A 237-nucleotide genomic window follows, 5' to 3' on the forward strand; every position below is an offset into this window, starting at 1 on the left:
GGATGGACGTGCCGCCTCCCGTCCCGTGGCCGAGGGAAGGGGAACTGAAACGACGCCTGGGAATGGGCGTCCAGAGCAAAATTAGCAGCGAGCGCGCCAAAATGCCGGGGAAGGAGTGGGAAGGGGGGATGTGAAGCAATGCAGGGGTGAGCCACAAGCCGGGGAGGAAACGGGGAAGGGGCGACGCACCCCCGGCATCAAATCTAAGGCGCGGTTTGCTTTAGGGACCGGCGAGCC

The sequence above is a fragment of the Fulmarus glacialis genome, unplaced genomic scaffold (genome assembly GCF_000690835.1).
Source record: "Fulmarus glacialis isolate BGI_N327 unplaced genomic scaffold, ASM69083v1 scaffold31713, whole genome shotgun sequence".
Classification (NCBI taxonomy): domain Eukaryota; kingdom Metazoa; phylum Chordata; class Aves; order Procellariiformes; family Procellariidae; genus Fulmarus; species Fulmarus glacialis.